This window comes from Callithrix jacchus, chromosome 20 (genome assembly GCF_049354715.1).
Source record: "Callithrix jacchus isolate 240 chromosome 20, calJac240_pri, whole genome shotgun sequence".
In the NCBI taxonomy this organism is placed as follows: domain Eukaryota; kingdom Metazoa; phylum Chordata; class Mammalia; order Primates; family Cebidae; genus Callithrix; species Callithrix jacchus.
The window spans coordinates 33,653,200-33,672,167 of record NC_133521.1 but is presented as its reverse complement, the minus strand read 5'-3'; the positions used below and the strand labels follow the sequence as shown (position 1 = coordinate 33,672,167).

Sequence of the window (18,968 nt, the reverse complement as noted above, 5' to 3'; positions counted from 1 at the left end):
TATCTGGTTATAGTCGGCAAGAAATTAACATTTCTTATTTTAATCCTTCAGGTGTACAAATCCACAAATGAAACATTTTGACTAGAATTATTTTGACAAATGAATCATGCTGTGACTATGCAGTAGCATTCTATAATCAAAAATTTTAATAACATTTCCAAAAAGGCCCAAAGTAGCAAATAATGGAATACTGAAGAAAGGGACCCCCCTTACACATACACACACGCATACACACTCACGCCAACACTGAGCAATGTGATAATGTAATTCAAGTGGCTTAAAGGAGAGAGGAGTAAAGTTGAATTCGAAAGATCAATGACTAAAGAAAAATTGCTCTTTGAATGGCTGGTCCATGGATACAACTATTTCTTGAATGGAATTTTAAAATGTCTAAATAATGGAGTTACTAACACATAACAAGAAGCATGTCACATGGTTCAAAGCAGAAAAATAATCTATTTAAAATAAATGTCAAGAGGTTTTACTGATAATGTGCTAGATTTTATAGAAATGGAAATCCTGGAGTTCTCAAGCACCTCTTGGTAATTACAAACTGGAAGATACATAAGCCTTTAACAACATTTTCTTATGGAATGATGAAAGAGTGGGGAAATGACAGAAATACCCATAAAAACTAAACGTACTTATTTGGCTCATGCCTGCAAACAAAGCAGAATGGATAGTTTTTCTTTTCCTATTTTACAAGAGAAAACAAGAACAGGGACTATAAATGAGTCAAAGAGGTCATAGAGTTAGTAAGTTAATGCTGAAGACTGGACTTGTTTTTTTTTTTTTTTTTTTTGGACTCCAGTTTCACCGTTCTTTACATGACTTATTGCCCCTAAATCAGGGTATACCTCCTTTATGACCCTTATCAGTGGCAGCAAAAAACTTAGGCCCAAGGAAAACAAAGCAAACACTTTGGGAGACCAAGGTGGGGGGAATCACTTGAGGTCAGGAGTTCGAGATCAGCCTGGCCAACATGGTGAGACCCCATCTCTACTAAAAACACAAAAATTACCAGAGTGTGGTAGCAGGTACCTGTAATCCCAACTACTCTGGAGGCTGAGGCAGGAGAATTCACTTGAAACTGGGAGGTGGAGGTTGCAGTGAACTGAGATTGCACCACTGCACTCCAGCCTGGGCAACAGAGTGAGACTTCGTCTCAATAAATAAATAAATAAAATAAAGGTCATGGCTTGATTGTTTATTCTGTGTTCCTAGACCTGCATTCCTGATTTTATTTTTTCAATCCTATGCTAAGTAAAAGCAGATATAAATTGACAGTTTATGTTAACTAATTATTGAAGGGGATTAAATTTTATTGAACACATACTTTTTGCCTTTTGTTATCTAATTAAATAATTATATCAGTCCTTTGAAGGAAATATCACTTTGTCTATGGGACAGTTTTGAGCTCTCCAGAAGAAAAAAGTTGTCTCGTTGTTAAAATATTAGTTAATTGTCCTCATAAAACAAATCAGGGAATGCATTTTAACTGGATAATAATACATATCAAAAATGAAAAATAAACATTTTATAACAATAATAACTTCTTTGGGACAAAGTATAAATTATTATAGTAACCAATAATGGCAGATTTTTCCATATCAATGAGCTACAGTAATAGAACGAGTTGGAGGTTGGCACTCAATAGAAGACCTGAGCTTCAAGTCACTGCAAAACCTGTCTCTGTCTGATGGCTGCAGAGGGGTAGAGAGTTGCACAGACAAGTGAAACAGAGTGCTTGAGACGTGGTAAACAGAGAGGCCTTGATACAAATTCAGCTTCCACTGTTGTTTTAATTAAATGACGCAATGACGCTGACCTTTGGTTTACTTGTTTTATAACCAAATAGGAGAAGCACGACTGAAGGGTTATTGTGATATAATGTATGACAACTATTGAATGCCTTGTGCTTAGTGGGCTCTCACTTATTTCCCAGCTTTAGATCTCTGCATTAGAACTGTACAGAGAAATGGTTTAAGCAGGCAATGTCAGAGCTCAGGAGCCCAGGTTCAGTGTCTACCACCCACCAGCTGCATGACCGTGGGTAAGCTCCATCAGGATAATAATCCTTGATCCTTAATTTCCTCATCTGTGACCAAGGATGAGTAAAGTATCAACCTCATGGTTAAGATGATGTCTTATAAAAGAAACATGCCTAGGAGGCACATGATCAATGTTTCTTTTGTAATAATTATATCACTACAACTCACATAGCACAGATAAGAAATCAGTGAGCAGAGGAATTACAGCTTACAGTGAGAAATGACCCACTGGCGGCAGAAAAGGATTGGTCTCCAAGACCTACTGACTTGTGCTTCATTTCTCCATTCCCACCAGGATGGTGTTTAACATCAGAAAATCGAAGGAAAAGTCAGAAAAGTATGGAGACCTAATTTTGCACACCTGTACTGCTGATTCACATTCCTTAAATTGCTTCTCCCTGTGTCTGCATTTTGGTTATATTTTCCACAAATTAAGAAAAGGTCTTGGTTTTAACATCTGGCATGTCCATACTATAGGTCACACCCAGCCCGACAAAAGCAATGTAAATCAGGTCAAAATGTTGAAATTCATAAAATCAGGCTTTGAATTATTTTTTGGTACAACTTGCCAGAGAACTGTATGTCCCACCACAGTGGTCCACTGAGGATCCCTAACTATAGTTTAGACCACAAAAGGACGAACAGAGCATGGTGGAACTACATGGCATCAAAAGACGGGAAAGAAATTAACATACAATGTTTTTGTTTCCTTTATTCATCTAACAATTGTTTTGTACAGTGATCTTTTCATTTCAAACCTGGGTAATCATTTCATTTCTTTTACATTGTTTAATTTGTCTTTATATCCTCAAAATGAAATGGATATTTTTTAGACATTGTACTTTTACCTTCATTTTCTATTGCAGTTAAAGAAAAGTGCATTAAACTTACCATCACAATCATTTTTAAGTAGTTTAGTAGTGATAAGTATATTCACATTGTTGTGCAATGAATCTCTAAAAATGGAACTTTATCCCCAGTAAACATTAATTCCCTCTCCTCCTTCCCCTCCTGCAGCCCTTGGCAACCACCTTTCTACATTAGGTCTCTGATTTTGACTGCTTCCGATGCTTCATATGACCGAAATTATATGGTATTTATCCTTTTGTGACTGACTGACTTCGCTTAGCATGATGTCCTCAGTGTTCATCCATAGAGTAAGATGTGACAGGGTTTCCTTCTTTTTAAGACTACATCATATTCCATTGTATGTATATGCCATATTTTCTTTATTCATTCATCTGTCTGCCGACATTTGGAATCCTTTCACCTCTTGACTATAGTGAGTAATGCTACAAAGAACATGAGTGTGCATGTATTCCTGTAAGATAATGCTTTGAATTATTTTAGATATGTACCAGAAGTGGGATTGCTGGATCATTCATTTTTAATTTTAGGGGAAGCTTTATACTATTTTTTATAACAGCTGAATTATTTTACATTTTTACCACCAGTGCACATGCTTCAATTTCTCTATATTCTTATTCAAGCTTGTTTTCTAGTCTTTTGATAGTGGCCACACTGATGGCTATAAGATGATATCGCATTGTGGTTTTGATTTGTATTTGAAGACTTACGTTGCGCGTCTTTTCACATGCTCTTTGGCCATTCTTATGTATTCTTTTGAGAATTATTTATTAAGTTCTTTGTTCATCTTTAAATCCGGTTGTTTTTGGTATTGTTGAATTATAGAAATTTTTAATATATTCTAGATATTAACCTCTTGTAAGATATGACTTACAAATATCTTTTTTTATTTTATAGGTTGATTTTTTAACTTGCTGTTTCCTTTTATGGAGTTTGATGTAGTCCCATTTGTCTGTTTTTGTTTAGTTACCTTTTTGTTTTTTATTTCATAGCCAATGAATCATTGCCAAGTTCAGTGTCATTTATGCTTTCTTCTAGGGGGATTATAGTTTTAGGTCTTATGTCTAGGTCTTTACTCATTTTGAGTTAATTTTTGTCTGTGACGTAAGATAAAGCTCAAACTTCGTTCTTTTGCATGCAACTATCCACTTTTCCTACATCATTTGTTGAAGAGACTCCTTTTCCTCCACTGTGTGAACTGGCACCCTTGTTGAAGTATACACCTTGTTGAAGTATACACATTAGGTAGTATACACCAGAGTTCATTTCTCAGCTCTGCATTCTGTTCCATTGGTTTATATGTCTGTCTTTATGCTAGTGCCACAGTAAACTTAACTATTGCTGCTTCATGATATGTTTTGAAAGGAGGATCGAGATCTCCAATTTAGTTTGTTTTCAAGATTGTTTTGATTATTCAGAGTCCCTTGAGATTCTATATAAATTTCAATTTTTTTAATTTATGAAAAAAATGTCACTTGCATTTTGATAAAAATTTCATTTAATCTGTAGATTACTTTGAGTAATATCGATATTCTAACATTAACTTTCCAATCCACAAGCACAGGATATCTTTCTCTTTGTTTGTGCATTCTTTTATTTCTTTTAGCAATGTTTGATGGTTTTTTAGTGCATGACTCTTTCACTTCCTTGGTTAATTTTATTGCTAGTTATTTTATCCTCTTTGATGTTATAGTAACATCTTAACTTCTTTTTTGAACTGGTCACTGTTAATGTATAGAAATATTGCTTATTTTGTGTGTTGATTTTATATTCTGCAACTTTGTTAAAATCATTTACTTTGGATGCGTTTTATTTCTTTTTCTTGTCTAATTGCTCTGGTTAGGACTTCCAGTACTATGGTGAATAGTAGTGGTGAAAGTGGACCTCTTTGTCTTGTTCATGATCTTAGAAGAACAACTTTCAGTCTTTCTCCATTGATTAGGATGTTAGTTGTGAACTTTTTATATACAGATTTTATTATGTTGAGGTAGTTTCCTTCTATTTCTAGTTTGTTGAGTATATTTATCATGAGAGGGTATTGAATTTTGTCAAGTAGTTTTTCTGCATCAATTTAGATGATCATGTGGGTTTTTTCTCTTCATTCTGTTACTATGATGTACAATATTAATTGATTTTCACATTTTGAAACATCCTTTTATGCCAGACATATATTCCACTTGGTTATGGAATTTTTTAATGTGCTATTCAATCAGTTTGCTAGTATTCTGCTGAGGATTTTTGCATCAATATTCATCAAAGATATTAGTCTATAGTTTACTTTTCTTGTTATGTCTTTGTCTGGTTTGGATACCGGGATAATGCTGCCCTCATAAAATGAGTTTGGAAGTTTTCTTCCTCTTCAATTCTTTGGGAGAGCTTGAGGGAGATTGGTGTTAACTCTTCTTCAAATGTCTGATAGAGTTCTCCAGTGGACCATCTGGTCCCGGGCTTTTCTTAGGTTGGGAGGTGTTTGCTTACTGCTTCAATCTTCTTACTAGGTAAAGGTCTGTTCAAATATTTTATTTCTTCATGATTCAGTCTTGACAGGTTGTATGTTTAGAAAAATTTACCCGTTTCTTCTAGGTTTTCCAATCTGTTGGCATGTAATTGTTCAAGTAGTTCTCATGAAACCTTTTCCTTCTCACTTTAATTGTAATACCTCTTGCTTTTTTGCATGCCTGGCAATCTATAATTGGATGCTAGACATTATGTATAATTTACATTATTGGTTGCTAGATTGTTGTATCCCTGCAAATATTCTGAGTTTTGTTCTAGGCTGCAGTTAAGTTACTTAAAAATAATTTGATTCATTTAAGTCGTGCTTTTATAATTTTTTTCAGGTGAGTATGAAGTAGTTCTTGCCCTAGGGCTAATTATTTCTCTTTACTGAGGCAAGACTTTCCTGAGTATTCTATCCAATGTCCTATGAATTATGTGTTTTTCTTGTCTGGCTAATAGAAATAAGCACTACTCCCAGCCCTATGAGAGTAATAAACCTCTTCCTTCTAATTGTTTGTTTGTTCATTTATTTTAGAAACAGGGTCTTGCTCTATCACTCAGGCTAGAGTGCAGTGATGCAATTATCCCTCTAATAGTTTTTAATGTTTGTTCCTGGTCTCAGATAGTTTCTTCACACACACGTGCTGATTAGTATTCTGCTGAGTACTCAAGAGGAACATTACACAGATGTGTAAGTTTCTCTCTCTTTGCAATTATCTACTCTCTTATACTCACTCCTGTGAATTCTCTTGTCTCTTGTACTCTCTTCTGTGAAGGAAGAAGCCTTCATCTTCCAAAGTCACAGACCCATCTCCCCAACCCTTTTACCACCCTATACCATGGCCTGGAAACTTTCTACAGGCAGTAAGATAAGGCAATGAGAAAGATCACATTGGTTCTCATCTTTCAGGGATGATTATACTTTGTCACTTGAAACCTAATATCTTAAAACTCATTATTTTATACAATTTTGTCTTTTTAGTTTGCTTGTTTCAATTAAAACAATAACTCTGATCCCTGTTCTTCTATATTGGGTGAAAGTATTTTTTTTATTTATTTATTTATTTTTTTTTATTGGATTATAGGTTTTGGGGTACATGAGCAGAGCATGCAAGACAGTTGCGTAGGTACACACATGGCAGTGTGCTTTCTTTTCTTCTCCCCTTCACCTACATTTGGCATTTCTCCCCAGGCTATCCCTCCCCACCTCCCCCTCCCACTGGCCCTCCCCTTTTCCCCCCAATAGACCCCAGTGTTTAGTACTCCCCTTTCTGTGTCCATGTGTTCTCATTTTTCATCACCCACCTATGAGTGAGAATATGCGGTGTTTCATTTTCTGTTCTTGTGTCAGTTTGCTGAGGATGATGTTCTCCAGATTCATCCATGTCCCTACAAACGACACAAACTCATCATTTCTGATTGCTGCATAATATTCCATGGTGTATATGTGCCACATTTTTCCAATCCAGTCTATTATCAGTGGGCATTTGGGTTGATTCCAGGTCTTTGCTATTGTGAAAGTATTTTTTAAATGATGGTTTTGTATACTTCTATTATCCATGGGATGAACAGGGAATGATATGAAGAGTATTCTGTATAAATTATTTCCCTGAATAAAAATTGGTTAACTACCTCTGAGCAATGGGAAGTTAAAAGAGGAGAACATAGAGTTTAAATTTTTTTTCAAAATAATTAGAAAATAATTTTTCTTTTTAAAAACAAGGTGCTTTAATATTTCTGTAAGGTATGTACGATATGAGTACTCTCATCTCTAATTTAATATTATGAGACATCATAACATCAATATTCATTGACAACTATATTTCTGTATATGATTATTCTTGATTTAGATGTCTTCTTTGGTATAGAAAAGTAAGTCTGACACTAAATCAGGGTTTAACACATAAAAAGAATGCATACATAAAATTGGAGTGAGATTTCAAGAGTGAGAAAATAAATCACTGATTTCACCCAAAGATTTTAAATACATTTAGCATTTAAATACATTTAGACAAAACACTTAACCCCTTAAACAGAGATAACAATATGCTTAAAATTCAAGCATACTAAAAAGGGGAGATTAGATCACCCACCTCTGAACCTCAAGATTTTCAGCCATTTTGCTAGGAACCAGCCATGATTTATGAGAAGGCGAAGATTATCTGATGCAAGAGGGTTGAACGGAAAAGAAAAATTTAAAAAGCAGAAAGCATAGTGTGGTGAGGGGGAATGGGATTATGAAGAAAGGGATAATTAAGGTGTCAAAGATGGGTTTGCCTCCTATACAGTTTTGTCTCCATCAAACCTGGTAGCAACAACATTCAGAATTTTACTTCCCTGGTAGAAAAAGCTTATCCCAGTAGGAATGCATAGTGTTAGAAAATATCATGCTTAGATTTGTGATGTCTTTATAGTGAACTGATTTAAGCTTCAGGGAACACAGTTACTAGACAAAACAAAGAATTCAGTAGATGGGGACTATGAAAATTTTATATATCTACCAGCATTTATTTTTTAGAACTTTAGACTGCCTCATGGAATATTTCCATTTCTCAGAATAATGAATCAGAAACAATTTTGGCCTCGGGCAGGTCCAGGGAAATCAAATCCACCTACCACCTAGATCTTCAGATCCACAACACACAGCAGGTTTCATGCCTGTCAGCTGATGTGCCTTAAGGGAGCAATTCTCCAACTCTCAGGTAGAAAACTACTGTTTTAAGAGTGAGGATAGCTGGGGTTAATCTCTTACAAGTAAAATTGGTTGTTACTTTTGCAAAAATGGCAATAGGGCCATGTTTACAGTAGCAGGAAAAGGGATAGAGAGCAATTATAGAGTTCACTTGTCTTTTAAAAAGGCTAGCTCACTTTATGTGTACTATCTGAGCACTTCCCAGTTAGAGGCTTGGGAGTAAGCCATGTAAAGTAGATATATGCATGAAATCATTTCATCTTGACCAACTATTCAATATGGTAGCTACTACCCTTATTAAAATTAGAGTCAATTGCTCACTCACACTGGCCATATTTAAAGTGCTTGATAATAATACATGTGGCCAGTAGCTATCATATTAAATAAAGCAGATGTAGAACATTTTCTTCAAAGCAGAAAGTGGTACACCAGAAGCCTTTAAAGCTGGCTAACATGTTTACAATATGCCCATGTTTCAGTACCTAATTTATTCATAAAATACATTTAGTAGCAAATTTCCTTCCAATCTTACTGAAATCATGTACATTAAAATTTTAGGGCCCAGGCGTGGTGGCTTATGCCTGTAATCCAAGCACTTTGGAGACCAAGCAGGCGGATCAGCTGAGGTCAGGAGTTCAAGACCAGCCTGACCAACATGGTGAAACTTTGTCTTAAAAAAAATAAGAAAATAAAAAATAAAAATAAAATTTAGGTCATAAAGTCTCAAAAGAGGAAAAAATGTCTCTTTGCTCTTTATGGATAAATATTGAATTTAGCAAAATAAACCACCTAGACTGCTCACAGATAATATTTTGGTGGTGTATGTTGATACAACAAGGTGGTAAATGAAAGTGAAAGATTGTATGCAGGGTAACTTACTAGGAAGTAATCGATAGACAATAGTCCTCTGAAACAAATTAGGGTTTACTTCCATGCTCATCATAGCAAAATTCACAGCAACCAAGACACAGAATCAAAGCGGTCAGTCACCAAAGTGACCATCAACAAATGAGTAGATTTTTAAAACGTGATTTATATACACAGTGGAATACTATTTGGCCTTTAAAAAGAAGAAAATGCTGTTATTTGTGACAACCTGAATAAATCGGAAGGGCAGTATGTTCAGTGAAATAAGTTAAGCATAAAAAGGCAAATAAACATTACATGATCTCACTTATTTATAGGCTAAAAAAGTTGAACTCAAATGTAGACAGATTTAATATACTCAGCCTAAGATTTTAAAACACATATCATAGGTATGATATTTGCTACACAGCACTGTGGTAGAATATTTGATATGGTCCTTCCAAATTTCTGTAGCATATTTGCTATATTTTTGGATGATGTTATCCTAGATCAATTTTTACAGTAAAAGATTATATTATTGAAATCAGTTATATTTGTGCTCTCTTTATTTAAAAAAAAAAATACCCACAAAGGGTAGTGGGAGGGTGGGGAGGAGGCAGAGATAGTTGAAAAATAGTTTGAAAGAATGTACAAAAAATAGTTCAAAAGAATGAATAAGACCTAGTATTTGATGTGAACCTTTTTCAACTACAAAGTCCTTGCAAAATTATTTACTCCATTGAATGTCCAGGTTAAATAAAGAAAGTTGAAATTTTCCTGCATGAAGATCTTCATTTGAATACCAATGAATACAGATCCTCTATCAGATTAAGATTATTACTTAATCTATTTCATATGATTGTGCTTTTTCTTAACATCTTGCTTCTGATAAGTCATAGACATTATTTATGATATATGTGTTATAAAGAGATAGATACAGAATACATATACCTGTATGGTTATATATAGTTAGAATTTAGCAATTTTTCAAGGACTTTAGATCTTGAGTATATAGCTTCAAAGGCACCTTCTCTTCAATTGACTCATTTTCAAGAAAATCACGGTGTCATAGGGTCTCCCCAAAAGGATGTATATGTAAATCATAAAGCTTCACATTCTTGAACAAATTGCACTTTTACACAATGATTCTGCTAATTTGATTAAACACATGAAGGGAAATTTTATAAAACTCATGGATTCTCTGGAAAATATCTCATAACATTATGTATTGCCAAAATTACTGGCATCGTTATTAAATAAGCTATTTTTTCTTGCCTATATGAATCTATATTAGAGTTCACAAAAATCTCATAAAAATTAGACATTCCTCTTGCCTTTCAGAAAGTAAGATTTATGACCATGGCAAAGATTTGTTCATTTATAGAATATTGTCCAAAGGAAATATAAAATTGGTTATAAAATTATTTGGGAAGGTCAAAATATCTCATTGTTAATTGTTTTATAAGGCAAGGAGCATCATCTTTTAGAAAATAAAAGTAATGATTACATAAATATTGCAACTCTTTCTAGTTATTAAAATAATCTAAAACTGAAGCAAGCATTATATTTAGATCAAACTTTGCTGTATAAAAATAACCCCAAAAGGGAGAACGATCCAAGATGGCCGATCGCTAACATCCCGGGATTGCAGCTCTCAGGGAAGGCGCCGAGACCTAGAGGACACCACACTTTCAAAGTCTGGTCGCTCACGGAGCAGAAGATCCCCCAGCGGTGGAAACACACGGGTCGCCAGCGTGACTCTCGTGGCCGGTGCAGCGGTTCCGTCGGCACCTTGGCGCGGCAGCTCTCGGAGCAGAGTAAACACATTTGGGGGACCGGCTCGGGTCCCCAGCACGACACCAGAGCCCTGCGCAGCGGCTGTGACGGCACCTCGGTGCGGCAGCGCTCGGCCCAGAGTAAACGGGACCGGTTCCCCTTCTGACCGAGGTTTGGAGCCCCGGGAAGGCAGAGTCGCCTACTACGGACACAGGAAGGAAGCCCGACAGGAGAATCCTGGGCAGAAAAGCACCATCAGTCTTAACCCCGCTGCTCTGGCCCTGGGAACTAACAACCTGGACGTCCACTCAAGAGACCTAATCTGAAAGTTGGTAATTTCAAAGACGACAGGAGGATAAATTTACAATGACGGGAAGAAACCAGCGTAAAAAAGCTGAGAACACTCAAAGTCAGAACGCCTCTCCCTCTAAAGATGATCACAGTTCCACATCAACAATGGAACAAGGCTTGATGGAGAACGAGCGCCTCCTGATGACAGAATCACTCTTCAAGGAATGGATAATAACAAACTTCGGTGAGTTAAAAGACCATGTTGTAGCCCAACGTAAAGAAACTAGGAACTTTGACAAAAGGCTTGATGAAATCCTATTGAGAATAGACAACTTAGAGAGGAGTGTGAGTGAATTGATGGAACTGAAGAATACAATACAGGAACTCCGAGAAGTATGCACAGGTTTAAACACTCGAATTCTTCAAGCAGAAGAAGGGATATCAGAGGTCAAAGTCCAACTTAATGAAATAAAACGCGAAGAAAAGATTGGAGAAAGAAGGATAGAAGGGAATGAGCAAAGTCTCCAAGAAATGTGGGACTATGTGAAAAGACCAAATTTACGTTTGATGGGTGTACCTGAATGCGACGGAGGGAATGAATCCAAGCTGGAAAATACCCTTCAGGATATTATTCAGGAAAATTTTCCTAAACTAGCAAAGCAGGTCAACATTCAACCCCAGGTAATACAGAGAACACCACAAGGATATTCCTCAAGAAGACCAACCCCAAGGCACATAATCGTTAGATTCACCAGGGTTGAGACGAAGGAGAGGATGCTGAGGGCAGCCAGAGAGAAAGGTCGGATAACCCACAGGGGGAAGCCCATCAGACTCACAGAAGATCTCTCAGCAGAAACTCTACAGGCCAGAAGAGAGTGGGGGCCAATATTCAACATCCTCAAAGAACAGAACCTTCAGCCCAGAATTTCATATCCAGCCAAACTAAGCTTCACAACTGAAGGAAAAATAAAATCTTTTATGAACAAGCAAGAACTCAGAGATTTTATTACCACCAGGCCTGCTTTACAAGAGCTTCTGAAAGAAGCATTACACACAGAAAGAAACAACCAGTATTAGCCTTTCTAAAAATACACCAAAAAGTAAAGAGCACCAACATAAAGAAGAATTTACACCAACAAATGGATAAAACAGCCAGTCAACATCAAATGGCAGTAACCCTAAATTTAAATTGACTAAATTCCCAATCAAAAGACATAGCCAAAACCCAACAGCATGTTACATCCAGACCTGTTTCACATGCAAGGATACACAAAGACTCAAAACAAATGGATGGAGAAAGATTTACCAACCAAATGGAGAGCAAAAATAAATAAAAAATAAATAAAAAGCAGGAGTTGCAATTCTTGTATCGGATAAAACAGATTTTAAAGCAACAAAGATATAGTGGTAAAAGGATCAATGCAACAACAAGAGCTAACGATCTTAACACCCAGATAGGAGACTTAGATTCAATGAGACAGAAAATTAATAAGGATATCAAGGACTCGAACTCAGATCCAGAACAAGTAAACTTAATAAATATTTATAGAGCTCCCCACTTCAAATACACAAAATATACATTCTTGTCAATACCACATCACACCTACCCATTAGTTTAAATAAAACATTGATTGGCCATTATTAATACCCAATTTTTTTCAAAATAAAGCAATATTTCCATTTACTCTCCCTCTTTCTCTTCCTCTTTCTTCCTCTCCTTTACTTATTTTTTTTTTTCTTTCCTTCTCTCAAAAAAAAAGAAATCAACTTGTAAACCTCTAGATCCAGGTCGGCAATGTCTCTTTCATTGCTTGATTTCCTTCCTTCCCTTCCCTCCCTCCCTCCCTCCCTCCCCGCTTCCTCCCTTCCTTCCTTCCTTCATCCCTTCCTTCCTCCCTACCGTCCTTCTTTCCTTCCTTCCTGCCTTCCTCCCCCCCACCAAAAAAAAAAATAAAATAAATAAAAAAATAAAAATAACCCCAAAACTTAGGGGATTTTTTTGTCTGAAGACAATGGTTTATTATTTCCAATATTTTGATGATTAGCAGGGCTAGAAAATCCAAGATGGCTTCTCTCATATGTTGTTGGGGACCATATGTAGCACTGTAGTCATGACTAGACTATCCTCTTACATGGAGGTCTTTGAGCAGTGGTCAAAGAGGATTAGGGATGCCAGCTACAAGATCTCTCAGGGCCTAGTGTGTAGTGGTCACATCATGTCACTCCCACCACATACTATCCAACAAAGCAAATCACAAGTCCAGCACAAATTTAACAGAACAGAGAAATAGATTCTACTTCAGCATGAGAAAAGTGGCAATGTCACATTGCAAAAAACCGTATATACTGGAATGAAAAGTATTTGTAGCCATTAAACAATCTATCTCATGTCGAGTCTTCTTTTCATCTTTGCATTATTTTTCTGACAAATTTATATGACAGCATAAGACACTGTTTGCATCTGTCTGACTTTAACGACATAAATACAAAAGGTAAATTTTTCAAAAATATGTTTGGCCTTCATCAATTTTTTCAAAGGCCTCTCTTAATCTTTTGATATTCAAATCATTATCTTCTGAGGTTTGAAATAAATTTGCATTTAATTTGCTGTGTATATGTAATGTTGACAGCATCTTATACAACATTGAACTAAGCCAGAAATGACCTAACACAGAAGTGAGGGGGGTCTATGCTAGTATAAGCAAGAATGGCAGTTGAGAAGGGCTTGATTTTTTTAAATAATCCATTTATTAATAGCTGTTTTGCTATTAAAAATATTTGTGTCTACAGAGTCTTATAAGTGCAGACTTGGGATCATATTTAGTTAGTAAGGACCCTCTCTCATCCAAATTATTTTTAACTCCTTATTTTGTATTCAACATTGCACTATTGCTCTAGTTTCAACTATGAATAAACAGAACCATTCTATGAATTTCAAATACAAGGAGGTTAATACAAAATTTTCTTAGATGGGTATTGAAAGGGCCATGGGAACAGAAGGCAAGATTATCCAAAGACTAATCGCTGCAGGAAAGCATTACCATCTTTGGATTGGAGAAGCAAAGGACCGATATGTTACCCAGAGCCCACAGCACAGTGTTCCTGGGGAACCATAGTTGGAGCTGAGCTGCCTGAGCAAATACCCAGAATACTGCCCCCACCCCCTCCACCCGCCAAGCAATTTCACAGTTGCTGCAGCAGCCTCCACCATGTCTGGCAATAGCCCATGTTGTTCTTACCAAAAATTTCAAGAAAGGAGTAGCTTCTCCTTTCTTCCTTCCATTAGCTGAACCCAGCAGAAGCTACAGGTTACAGGACTCATAGAAATGTAGTTTACAGGTTCTCAGCCTTCCACAACACAGGGCAGAACACTGAGATGCAAGAATGGAGCTCAGACCAAATTGGCTAACAGTGAGTAAGACAGAGTACCTGCCTTCCTGAGGGCCACAGAGCCATGGTAAACATGCGTGTTAGCAACCCTCGAGCAAGTTCTATTGTCATGAGTACTAGGATAAGGTAATAATGCTGTGAACTAATTCCAGGAAAGAAGCATAATAAGTTGGGAGATCAGAGAAAGTAAACTATAAACTGCAATTTAAATATTAGGCAGGAGTCTGAAAAGTCACTGTCTGGGCAGGAGAAGGGATTCCCAAACAGAGGAAAAGACTTTGTTTTGTTTATAGGCAAGTCTACAATGTAAATGTGAAAGCCTGATGTTTCTTGGATTGGATAGCATTCAAAGGGCTTACTCTTTATTAATAAAAATACATTTTCCAGGTCTTTGCTATTGTAATCAGTGCTGCATTGCGGGGAATAGGGAAGGGACAGTGGCAGGGCGGGGGAGCTGGGGAGAGATAGCATGGGGAGAAATGCCAGATGTGGGTGAAGGGGAGGAAGACAGCAAATCACACTGCCACGTATGTACCTATGCAACTATCTTGCATGTTCTGCACATGTACCCCAAAACCTCAAATGTAATTTAAAAAAATACAATTTTACAAATTGGAGTTAGATTTAACTTGGGTTTTCTAAAAAGCGACATTTCTTTCCCTATTTAAAAATAAATAGGCAAGAACTAAGCATATTTCTAACTGCATTTCTATATACTTTAAGTGGTTGCTAATTTAATTCCCTTCCTTCCTTAACTTTATGAAAGTCCTCCCTAAGCACTAGGGTGACTGGCTCCATGGGATAGCTGCAAAATTCCACTGAGATTACAGATTGTGGAATCATAATAAATTGGAGTAGAGCTGTCTCCCCTGTGAGAAATACAGTAGAATATTTGGCATTCACTTTCTCTTTCTCAAATTGCTTCTAAAAGCATTATTCTGTGTGGAATGACAAAAATCCCCTGGGTCACTGGGTCAAGGCTACAAACCACTATGGGATTTAGATACCAGGAGAAGTGACCTTGAGTCCTGGCTTGGCTTTGAACACTGTCACCTTGGGAACTTTATCTGTAAAACAAGAAGATTTGAATAGATGATCTCGAATGCTCCTTTCATCTCTGATAAAGTAAAAATATTATGAAAAAGGTTGAAAAGACGTTTGACTCAAAGTGAATGGTAGAATGCACTACAAAATTTGCTTTCAGTTTATTCTAAATATGTTAAGTGTCAGTTTTTTTTCTCTGCATTTTGGCATATCTGTTTTCTTATTTCATTATTTTCAAGTGGATGCTATAAAACTATGAGAGGAGACATAATATTTTATAAATTAGATGTATGAGTCTTAAAGAACCATTTTACTAAGGAATAAACACCTGTAATTTTGTCAGAAATAAACACCTTCTGTAATTTTAGAACTTGTGTACACACTGATCTTAGGGAGCTACTCTATTCTACTGCTGTTTTTTGCGGTACATTGATATGGTGAAGGGATATTGGACTTAAACCTCAGCTCTATGCCTTTGTATTTATATGATGTTAGACAGAGAAATTGACTTTCCAATCTTTAATTTCTTTTTTCTTATCAGATTCATAAAATGGTATTAGTCACTGCTTTTGGTTCACAATTCTTTATCATCAAGAGTTTATGTATGACTCTTTTTATTTTCAGTCTATTTCGTAATTTTGAAAAAAGTAATGAATATAAGATAGTGAATATAAGTAATACCCATATACGGTTTTTTGCTTATTTTTTAAGTTATATAACAAGACATGCTGAATAAAGTCTGGCTTTCTTTTTCACTCAACAAGATATCACTAAGAATAATCTATGTTGTCCTGTCACCCTTGTTAGTTGAATTAGGCCACTCTTGAACTGCTATAAAGAAATACCTGAGCCTGGGTAATTTATAAAGAAAAGAGGCTTAATTGGCTCATGGTCCTGAAGGCTGTACAGGAAGCACAGCCGCTTCTCCTTTGGGGAGTCCTCAGGAAGCTTACAATCATGGCAGAAGGCAAAGAGGGAGCAGGTACTACACGTGGCAGAATCAGGAACAAGAGAGAGAAAGCTGGGTTGGGGGGAGGTGTCACACACGTTTCAATGACCAGATAACGCAAGAATTCATTATCACAAAAACAGCACCAAGCCATGAAGGATCTACACCCATGATCCAAAAACCTCCCCACAGGCCCCACCTCCAGCACTGGGGATTAAAATTCAACAGGAGATTTGGTTGAGGACAAATATTTAAACTGTATCAGTAGTGTGGTTCACTCATTTTCATGGCTATCTATTTTGTGAACATACTACAATTTGTTTAAAGTTAATTAGGCCATCTCTGGATTTTTACAATTACAAACATTACTGCTATAAAATCTCTTCTTTTTTATTTATTTTAAGGCATATATTTATTATTATATGCCTTTAAATTGGCATATAATAATGGTATGTATTCATGAAGTACATAGTGAAGTTTTGATGTGTATACTATATATAGATCAGATCAGTGTAATTAGCATACCTATCATCTAAAACATTTATCATTTCTTTGTGTTGGGAACATTCGATATCCTCCTTCTAGCTATTTGAAACTGTCTAATATATTACTATTAACTATAGTCATCCTACAGTGGTATAGAATACTATAATTTACTCTACCTATTTAGCTGTAATTTTATGTCTTTTAACAAATCCCTCCTTTCCTAGTCTGCCCTTCCTCCTCATGCCCTTCCTAGCCTCTAGTATCCTCTGTTCTACTTTTTACTTCTATGAGATCCACTGTTTTCAGCTTCACTTTTTAGAGTGACAACATGTGGTACTTAACTTTGTTCTTGGCTCATTTCACTTAACATAATGCTTTCCGATTTCATCCATTTTGGTATGACAGGATTTTATTCATTTTTATGACTGAATAGTACTCTATTGTTCATTTTGCCAAATTTCTATGAGCTATTCATCTTCCGTTAGACACGATCATAGTCCATTTGTGTTGATAAAAGGAATATGTGAATCCAGATAATTTATCAAGAAAAGAGACTTATTTGGTTCATGATTCTGCTGGCTATACAAGAAGCATGCTGCCATCATCTGCTTCTGGTGAGGGCTTCAGGCTGCTGCCATTCAGGGCAGAAGGGGAAGGGGACCTTGCATATGCAGAGATCACATGGCAGAGAGGAAGCAAGACAGGGAGGGGCAAGGCACCAGGCTCTTTTTAACAACCAGCTCTTACGGGAATTAATAGAGTGAGAACTTGAGAAGTCACTCATTACCGTGGGGATGACACCAAAGTAAATTATGAGGAATCTACACTCACGACCCAAATACCTCCCACTAGGCCCCATCCCTATTTGAGGATCAAATTTCAACATGAGGTTTGGGGGAATAAACATCCAAACTATAGCAGACACCTGGGTTGATTCCATGTCTTAGCTGTTGTGAGTAGTGGTGCAACAAACATGTCTGTTCAATATACTGATTTCCTTTCCTTTGGATAAATGCGCAGTAGCAGAATTGCTGGATCACATGGTAGGTCTATCTGAAGTTTTTTGAAGAACTTCCATATTATTCTCCATAGTAGATATACTAGTTTACATTTCTACCAACAGTGTATAAGAGTTCTCTATTCTCCACATCCTCACCAGCATGTGAATTATTTTTTGGTCTTTTTTTTTCTTTTATTTTTCTTGAGACAGAGTCTTGCTCTGTGGCCCAGCCTGGAGTGCAGTGTCACAATCTCAGCTCACCAAAACCTCCACTCCCTGATTCAAGTGAGTATCCTGCCTCAGCCTCCCAAGTAGCTGAGCTTATAGGTGCCCGCCACCATGCCTGGCTAATTTTTTGTAATTTTAGTAGAGACAGGGTTTCACCATGTTGGTCAGGCTGGTCTTGAGCTCCTGACCTCAGGTGATCCACCCACCTTGGCCTCCCAAAGTGCTGGGATTACAGGTGTGAGCCACCCTGCATAGCCTGGTCTCTTTTATAATGGCCATGCTAACTGAGGTGAGATGATATCTCATTGTTGTTTGATTTGCATTTCGCTGATGACTAATGATGTTGAGCTCGCTTTATTTATGTATTTATTTATCGTCATTTATATGTCTTCTTTTGAGAAATGTTTGTTCAGATCATTTGCTCACTTTTTCACCAGACTGTTTTTTGCTGTCGAGGTGTTTGAGTTCCTTGTATATTCTGAATATTAATCCCCTGTCAAATAAATAGTTTGCAAATATTGTCTCCCATTTAAGAGATTGACTCTTTACTCTGTTGAATGTTTTCTTCGCTGCACAGAGGCATTTTAGTTTGATATAATCCCATCTTCTTTTGGGGTTTTTCTCCTTTTGTTGTCTATGCTTTTCAGGTGTTGTTCACAAAATGTATCTCCTGGTGCAAGGTATAACATTTCATTTCTTTTTTTTTTTTTTTTTGAGATGGAGTTTTGCTGTTGTTACCCAGACTGGAGTGCAATGGCGCGATCTCGGCTCACTGCAACCTCTGCCTTCTGGGTTCAAGCAATTCTCCTGCCTCAGCCTCCCGAGTAGCTGGAACTACAGGCACGCACC

The 18,968-nt window shown here is 36.7% G+C and overlaps 1 long non-coding RNA gene across 1 annotated transcript in view; it reads left to right on the top strand.

Annotated features, from left to right (window-relative positions):
• Positions 1-18,968, top strand: part of LOC118149758 (uncharacterized) — a 94,710-nt gene that overhangs the window by 619 nt on the left and 75,123 nt on the right. The window lies entirely within an intron of this gene.